At 39.7% G+C, this 8,980-nt stretch overlaps 1 pseudogene; it reads left to right on the plus strand.

The window, feature by feature from the left end:
• The window catches only part of LOC125153763 (keratin, type II cytoskeletal 7-like), a 32,531-nt pseudogene extending 24,135 nt beyond the window's left edge, over positions 1-8,396 (plus strand).
• The last annotated feature ends 584 nt before the right edge of the window (positions 8,397-8,980 follow it).

An 8,980-nucleotide genomic window follows, 5' to 3' on the forward strand; every position in this document is an offset into this window, starting at 1 on the left:
AGAAAAAGGCAAATGGTGGGAAATAAAGTTTAGAGAAATTATGCTTCCTCAACTGTGTGTCAACCATTTAACAGACCACACTCCCCACCTCACTAAGAAGAATACAATGGAAGGAAAGGACTGAGAAATCTTGTAGCTCAACTCTACCATATGAAACCTGAGGAATCTGAAGTTCAGAGAGTGAGGAACTTGTCTGAGGTAAGGAACCTTTAGGGCTGAGTTGGTTCTTTAGCCTGGAATGTGGCTTCTTGGGTAGTCATCTTTCCTCATACCTCTCTACCTTTTTAGTGAGTCTCTGCAGTTCTCCTTACCTCAAATCATTCATGGTGTTTTCTTTCTAGACTCAAAAAAGTATCACTACTTCATAGACATCAAGGCCTAATAATCCCTACAAATTTTGAACTAATCTTGCTTAATTATAAGTCAGTAGCAGAAATGACTAGTGAGAGGAGGGGTGTGGTGGGCCACTGGCCAAGGAGTGAGGGGAGATGGGAGAGGGATGTGTGTGCATGTGGCTGGGAAAGAATGTGTGATGGAGGATGTGTTGTTGCAACCACTGATTACCCCCTCTTTTTTTTTTAATTAGTTGGCTTTTACTTAATAAAACAATTCTAGCTTTGGTACGTTAAATAATAATGATTGTAATCATAATAGCCAGCAATCAGCTTTATGTACATTGCATACCAATTAAAATGCCTGTACAGACATTTTCCTTTTAGACCCTTCTTATCTTTTCCCCCTAAAATACTTGAGGTGGGGGAAAGCAGTTTTATCACAGAAGCTGGGGAAGATCAAAAGCTAAGCAGGATATAGTATCTCTGAATACCCTTCTGACCTTTATGTGGCAGCAAACACTGTGTACATGTTTTAGATTTTGCATTTTTCTCTTTTCTGTACTTTATATCAGGTTCCCACATTGGGACATAGTCCATATTAATGCTACTCTAATAGATGCCCAGTGCAGTTATACCATAATTCTATCAACTGGCACTTGGATTGATCCAGTTTTTATAATCCCTAAATAGCTTAGTTACGAACTTCTTTATATAACTCATCCTTGGCTTTCTAATGAGATTAATTCCTTAGGATGTACCCCTCAAAGTGAAATTGTAAAGTATCATGTATGAACATATTCTAGTTCTTTTTCTCATCTTGCCAGATTGCTCTCCAGGCTGAAGCAACTTATAATGTCAACAGTAATAATTGCATTTTCCCACAGAATTATAAATATGTGGGTTTATTATTTTTATTTATTTTAATATATGATGTCACCTCCAGACTTTTAAAATCTCCATTTCTTGAATTGTTACTGAAGCAGTGGATCTTTTTTTACAGTTTGTATGCTTTAGCATAGATCTCTCTTTTCCAATTATGGAATATGGTCTTATATATATTTGTATCATATTTATGTATGTTGAATGCTAAGCTTTAGTTATGTCTATCACATTTCCCTTGCTCTGTTGCATTCCTACTTATTTAAATGGATTTTTACCATATTTTGTTTTCATTTTATATTTATAAAGATATCTATCTTTGATGACAACTTCAATATTTTCAGTATTTAGAGTAGTTTCTTTACAGAGATTCCAAATTCTTTCTTCAATTTTATTTCATTTGTTAATTGCTGAAGTCTTTCAACCTAGCTGGAACTTACCTCAAGATATTATAAGTAATATTGGATCTATATTACATTTTTTTCAACATAAGATTTACTGTGTTCCTTCTCTGTGCCCAGCTCTGTGCTAGGCATTGACGATATTAAAGAAGGTGATATCTGAAGGGCACGTCCTGCCTTCCAGAATCTTACAGTCTATACGACCATACAGGTGAATGTGCCCGACTACAGAACAGTTGCATAGTGCTAGGCTATTGATAGGGAGCAGCGTGGAGGAACACTAAGCAGTGTTTTAACCCAGTCTTAGGGAGTCAAGGAAAGCTCCCAGAGGAAAAGGTTGTCTAATCTGAGATGAGAAAACCAAGTAGGAGTTGGCCAGCTGACAAAGAAACAGAGAGAGGGACAGTCTTTTCAGGCAGGGGATAGCAAACACAAAGCCTGAGCTTTGTGATTCTACAGGGAAGTATGAAAAGAGATCAAGGGCTGAGCATGTTTCCTGTACTTAAAGTACTTAGAAAAGTAAGCAAAATAACCTTGTATTTTTTTGGTGGCCTATCTCAGCTATTTAGTTTCTCTCAAATAAGTCACTGAGGGTAGGGGATCTGGCCATGGCTCAAGAAGAGTCCCTACCACTTGCCATTTCATTCCAGAGAGAAAGTCTAGACCCAAGTGGGGGAGTATAGGGTGGACAGATGTCAATATGTCGTAAGAGGCTCTGAGAAATAGGCTTCTTTCTTAAGAGCCTGGTGCTAAAAATGTTTAATTCAATTGGCTTAAGAGAAGGGGTCAGGAAGGAATCAGGATATTTGGAATAGGGCTTTTGGCAAATCAAAAATATTTGAGCATAGACTATAAGGAGAGGGGAAAGAGTACATATACTGTCTAAGAATTTTCCTACCTCTTAAAAAAATTTTTTTTTGAACATTTATTTATTTTTGGGACAGAGAGAGACAGAGCATGAACGGGGGAGGGGCAGAGAGAGAGGGAGACACAGAATCGGAAACAGGCTCCAGGCTCTGAGCAGTCAGCCCAGAGCCCGACGCGGGGCTCGAACTCACGGACCGCAAGGTCGTGACCTGGCTGATGTCGGACGCTTAACTGACTGCGCCACCCAGGCGCCCCATCCTACCTCTTTTTGTAATGTTCATGGAGCTAGGCACACTTTAATGCATGACATGAAATTCAGTTTTATTGCACTATAATGGGAGAATATGGAAGACTAAATTTTGACTTTTGATTTTATTAAATACACATTACATGCCAGAATATTATAAGGGAGGAAACACTTTTCCTTTTACCCTTCTAGATTCTCCACCTGGGATCCAACCTATTAGACTGACAAAAGACAGATTAATAAGAGAAATACAAATAAGTTTATTAACACATACAGAGTACATATATGTGGGAGAAAGAGGTGGTTTTAATTTCAGACTTATATAGCATCTTCATGAAGGACAATAAATTTGGAGGGAAGTGACAAGACAAAGAGAAAGAATTTAGGTTTTCAGGGGTAGCAAACTGTGGAAAGCTAAATATAGGGCAAATTAGAAAATAAGCATTATTTTAGTAAAGTCTGTTATGTAGATTCCTCTGTTACTATCTCTAAGATGATGGTTTAAAGTCATCTTTAGTGATTAAGAATTATCCTCCCTTGCTAGCAACGAGGGGGAGAGCAGAGGGTTTTTCTTTTGTCTGCTTCTCAATTTTATTCAGCCCCCAACAATCCATATGTCAAAGTAGAATATTTTGGGATGGCATATTCTGATCTCCTACAAAATGATCCATTTTTCATGATCCATGCAAGTTCTCAGGATATACTTGAAAATGTTTGTGGTTATCATTAAAATTTTCCCATATGCCTGTTACAGCATTACCTATTGTTCAGCTTCATAAACTCTTTTATAATTTTTGTCTCCTTGATTTGCCTCATATGATTAACCCGACCTTGGTCTCTACTCTCACAAATGTCTCCTTTGAATGGCTTTCATCTGTTTTCAATTTTTCATAGCCTTTTGGAGCCGTCTTTGTAGATCAAGAATTTGTTGTTGAATTGATTCAGTCACGAGGTCTTGGAATATGGTCCTTCTTGCAGAGAGAAGAGTCAGCTGGGTTGGTGTGCATTGTGATCACATCTGTTTTCTGATATGTAGGTGTCCTCCCGAAGTCTTGTCTTCTCACTTGAGGCAGTGTTTGATATCGTTCTTCTCTCTGCTTTAAACATTATCCTTTCTTCTTTGTGATTTGTAAGTGTAGTCATTTGTCTTTAATGTCTAAAACTTGGAAGATTATTCTGTCTGGAGGGAGTCTTTCTTTGAGACTTATTCTTGATGGGAACTCTGTGCCTCTGTCTGCTTATTAGTGAGGCTTAGCCTGTCTTTCAAATCACCAAAACCATCTTTATTTCTCTGGTTGTGGTTTCTACATTTCTGGCTCTATCAGGTCAATCAGGTCCTCTAATTATTCACAGATGGGATCTCTTCTCTCTTCTCAGTGTGTGGGTTTATCTTTATTGTGATCTTTTGCATGAGCAGTCTGCCTTTGGTTTGGACTGGCCGTGTGAGGATGTCTTCAGGACTGCTTCTTCTTGGCTGTTTCCAAACCAAGGGCTTTTCCAACTATAGCCTTAGGAGAGTGTTGAAGTTGTGAAAGTTCATTATATCTGTAAGAAAAAGATATTTGAGAAAGAATAGCACAGAGTGGACATGTGCACCTTAGCCTAAATCTTAAGGGATATTTGGGATGGGGTATGAGAAAGAAAAGACAGGGAAAGGGCACAAGAGCAGTTATTTAGTGGAAGGAGAAGGGTTGTCTACGTTTAACACTATGACTGGGGTGCCTCTACACTTTGGTATTATGACTAATGTGCTCTGTTTTTCCCCAGAGGAATAATACTCGAGACCTATCTACATTCCTGTCTTTTGAAAATAGAGGTCTCCACATCCTGACTATTCCCTTCCAGGACTTTATCCTTTCCCTGTTAGTGTTCAGGGTGCCCTAGGGCTTATGAGACTTGAGACTTAGACTGAGGATGTCCAGTCTGGCTCAGTCCTACCTCATTTTCTGGCTAAGAATAAGTAGAAGATTATCTCAGGGAGTTGTGTCTCAATAGCAGAAGCTGGGTGAAGCCCCAGCTCCCACAGTGGCCATGGGGTTAACATTCTTCAATTCCTGATATCTCAGGATAAGGAGGTTGTGGAGGTTTGAGCTACAGTGGATGAGTATCCCAGATGATTTAGAGACGCCGAGGAGAGGGGTGCTGGCTCTCTTCCATGGCTGAAGTTCAGGGTGGAGTGGGTTCCTTGGCTACACAGAGCAAGGACTCTATCTTTGCAGGTAAAGCTGCCCTGTCATTAGGGTTCAGACTACACTGATGAGGGCTTGTCCTTTCCTTCTGTGGCTGGTCCTGGGGCAAATCCTCTCTTAGCACTTCCTTGAGAATCCAGAGTGAGTTTCCAGAATCACACTCCTTTATGGGATGCTCAAGTCCTGGAAGTCTGGATCATGAGTGCACTCCCATTGGTGATAAGAGTCACTAAGTTTCACATAAAGCCACCTGATATGGCCAGGCAGAAACCAGAGTCCTGGTCAGAGTGTGGTCCCAATACTACATCCTTCTTCCCTCCATCATGATCTATACTTCTGTTAAGATGGAAGATCCTTTTCCATGTGTCTCTAAGAGAGGTGCCATTTAGGGGCACCCAGATGATTTATTTTTCTTGCCTGGGATGTAGTTCCAACTTTTGTAACAAAACACAGGTCTTATCCATACAGGCAGTGTGCTCTTCTGGTAGGATCTTTACCATCCATCTTTGAACCTAAAGGAAGAAACCATTTCAGCAAGAAAGGCCATAGAAAAAGGGGGGTGACCAGCAGAAATAAATGCTGGAGAGACTCCAAAGAAATTAATTCCATATCATGTTGCTGGTAACCTGAGAGGGAACAGTAAGTTGGATCAGTAAGTTGGATGAAGCTGTACTGCAGAGTCTTGAAGGTAATGAGAAAATAGAGCAGGTATCCCTTTAGATGGTAAGAATTAAGTAGTAAAGAGAAACTTATCAGTTATGGACACTTTGTGGTTGATTCGGTTTGATTTATCTTATCTCTGATTATTGCTGATCTAGTATAAACTTCATGGTATTGTACACCCTACTGTTAGAATTGCATTTTCCCCTGGAAATATGCTGACTGGTCTAAGTCTTGCATAAATTTCTGCAAGGGCCTCAGCATATGGCTCAGCAGGTTGTATTGGCACAATGCCAAAGGTAGCATTCACATGATATTAATGGTATATGTGAGAGTTGTGCAGTATACAACCTGCACAACCATACGCGGCAGCCCTGATTCTAGCACTGTCTGTTTTGAAGCAAAAGAAGTGAGTATTTGCTACATTGTTTATTTGACTTTAAGTATACCCCTTTTTGTCTGCCAGGACTGGGGAAATGATCCATCTGTCTTCTCTCATTTATGGCATAGCATAACTATGATTAAAAGATAAATAATGACAAAAAGTAAATCTTACAAGCATATATCTGACATAATAATAGCTATCTAGAGGAGAACATATGGTAATTTTCTGAATATGGGATAATAAACACATAGAGAGAAATTCAATAGAAATTCAAGATAATAAATGTAATGATTATCCATTGGATTACAGCATATAGTTTTTTTCCCCCAATAATATTCCTTGCTTCACAGGAGTAAACAAGGCTGGATACATAAAACATATTGCAAAATCTCAAGCTAATGGAAGCATTAAGCAGGCTTGAACTTAATATCATTAAAGCCAAGGGGGAAAAATGTAAAAATTGTTCTCCGAAAATTCATCTTGATATACATTAACATCTTGATATATGTTAAATACAAAAGTTAAACCAATGAGTGTATAAAGAAAAACCAGTGAGTAAAAATAACTTATTTGAAACTTCTTATTTTACAGAAAAAGAAACCAAATCATGACAAGATAAGTAACTTACCTTAAGTCATACAAATAGTTCGTAACAAAACTGGAAATAGAAAAGGATATTCAGACCCCATACTAGGTGCAGCACCAGCAATTATGTATGAACCTTGTTTTCATACATTAAAAGTCTTCTAATTAAGGGAATTTAAATGAAGTGCTTTGCAAACTAGATCTGTCTGCATCCCACTTTAAGCAAATATGACATGTAAAATCACACATTTACACAGTATTGAAATGAGAAGATAATTGCTTTTTTAAGGCAATTATTCTTCCAGTTATAAAAGATATCTGTTGGGTTCTTTTAAAAGGCAAATCCACCCTTTCTCCCTTCCCCATATCCTTTCATATCAAATGCAGTCTGACTCACAGACAACTCACACATTTTAAAAAAGAAATCTTTTGTACAAAGCAAGGTGTATCTGTAAGTTATTACCCAACTTGCACTTTTTAAAAATCACATTTTCATGTGCTATAAGGAGAAGCATAGTGCTAATAGGGATTTATTAGTTTTCCTGCATATCTGCACCATCTTAGAGATTAGCACTTAGGAGCTGGCAAGTGAGTGCAAGGCTCCTAATTATGGCTTCAGCTGTAGTGAGATTTCAAATGCATTTTTCCACATCTCTTTCCTGAACCTCTTGCATCTGAGTTTTTCCCAAGTGAATGAATGTGTAGAATATGGATTTTTTTGTTGTTGTTCATGGTCTTGATTTAAGTATTGGAGACTTAAATGGTATTAGAATAACTTCCCTTGTCTCAAGTTTCATGTCGGGATTCATCATGAGGATTGGTGGAAATGGCCTCAAAAGACTTGAATCCCATTGGTATTGAGTGTGTTCTGATAATGAAATTTTGCTGAGGTTTCCTTTGAAATTGAGGGATTGATGAACAGAGAAGGGATTTTATTGGAAAATTAATTCCTGCTGACCTCTCAGGATTGTTGGGGGAATCCAATGAGGTGAGGGGAGCAGAAGTGCTTTGTTTGTAAATAAATGGTAAAAAGCCACATGAAAATGCCACATAACTAGATTAAACTTTAATCATGTGGTGAGCAACCAGAAGACTTAGTGAGGAACTATCAGAGGACTTGGAAAGCCACTGCACTGGTAGCGAAATGATTGACCCCTTTTGCTTTTGACTTTTGGAAGGGCAGGAAAGTACTGTTGATGGTTTGCCTTCCAGGCGGTGGTGGTCATTGGAGGGGTGAGGCAGGGGGATTTTTTCTGTTATAGGATCAAATCAGAATAGGGAACCAAAAAGGACAAGGCAAAAAAATTCTTTACTTTTCTGAACTGCCTCTCAGTATTCACTCCACCAGCCACCTTCCTTTTTTCTTTCTTTCTTTTTTTTTTTAGAGTTTATTTATTTTGAGAGTCTGAGAGGGACAGAGAGAGAGAGATGGAGAGAGAGGGAAAAAGAGAGAGAAAATGACTGGGAGAGGGGCAGAGAGAGGGAGAGAGACACAGAATCCCAAGCAGGCTCTGTGCTGTCAGTGCAGAATCCTACGTGGGGCTCAAACTCATGAACCGTGCAACCATGTTCTGAGCCAAAATCAAGAGTTGGACGTTTAACTGACTGAGCCATCCAGCCACCTTTCTTGCCTGCATTTCTTGTCTCCCCTCTTCAGCCGTGTCATTTCTTAACTCCTCTTATTCTCTCTCTCAGGCCATTGGCTATCCTATTGAATTTTGTTTCCTTCTCTATGGGGTTGAGGCTGGGATTGGTGTTGGGGTGGAAGGTGGAGAGGCTATGCATTCTTCAAGGAGGGGAAATGAGCAAGTGACCCTTCCTGGTCTGGCCCTGGGGCTGGACCATTAACAGGACAAGTGCTGTAAGGGTATCTGCGATTTGTGTTAATTGGGTGTGGTAAGACATCGATGCAGAAATGATTTTCATGAAGGAAGAAATTTAGTCACAGTTCCCTAGAAATGGAAGGTGTGGAGAACCACACAGGGCCACACAGGGAATCACCAGGGTCAGTAGGAGGCAGCAGAGTAAGGCAAAAACATGGGCAAGAGCCTTTATTTTAGTTTTCACAGGAAGGAATGGGCGAAGCAGGTAAGCACATATAGGACTGGCTAGTTTGAATAATTTCAGAGGGCTCTGGGGCACAGGAGCAGCCCTTAGTTATCTGGCGCTTGGCTCTGGGGCAATTAGGGCAGGGAAATAGTGGCCCTGAGCATGAGGGCCCAACAGAGGAGGTGGTTGGAAGTGTGGGCTCTGGATTAGTTGGTTACTAATGAAAGGCATGCATGCTCATAGGTGGATCATTTATTATCATTAGGAATTGGCTAGGCCTGGGAGGGGCAGTCTGTCCAAGGTCAGTGAGGCCCTACATGTCAAAGCATCTGAATACAGAAAACAGGACATGCTTAATACAAGAGAACACTTTAAGTGACTAT

This window comes from Prionailurus viverrinus, chromosome A2 (assembly GCF_022837055.1).
Source record: "Prionailurus viverrinus isolate Anna chromosome A2, UM_Priviv_1.0, whole genome shotgun sequence".
NCBI lineage: Eukaryota > Metazoa > Chordata > Mammalia > Carnivora > Felidae > Prionailurus > Prionailurus viverrinus.